General features: G+C 38.7%; 1 protein-coding gene across 1 annotated transcript in view; it reads right to left on the bottom strand.

Moving 5' to 3' along the window:
* LOC119582359 (nesprin-1-like) overlaps window positions 1-279 on the bottom strand; it is a gene marked incomplete at its 3' end in the record, with an annotated part of 145,991 nt that overhangs the window by 69,859 nt on the left and 75,853 nt on the right.

Raw genomic sequence — 279 nt, 5'->3', positions numbered from 1 at the left:
CTCGGACGACGAAAATAAGCCAGTTTTATGCTTGCAAATCTGTGCGTGTATCACCTCTGATATCTCCGTATTCTGACCTTTGTGACCTTGTTGTTTGTTGATGGTCTTCGTTACTGATCTTATCTGGCTTGCTCTTCGTGTATTTGTGCATTAAGATTCGCGATCAAAGATATAAAGTTAGGGATGAGAAGAGACATACTTACGGCTTAACTTATCTATTTTTCTCTGAAAAATATTAAAATTGCATCGGTTCCAGGGTCTGTATCTCTTCCTAGTACT

The sequence above is a fragment of the Penaeus monodon genome, chromosome 15, assembly GCF_015228065.2.
Source record: "Penaeus monodon isolate SGIC_2016 chromosome 15, NSTDA_Pmon_1, whole genome shotgun sequence".
NCBI lineage: Eukaryota > Metazoa > Arthropoda > Malacostraca > Decapoda > Penaeidae > Penaeus > Penaeus monodon.
Note: the sequence above shows the minus strand (reverse complement) of the source record. Positions and strands in the feature narration are given on the sequence as shown.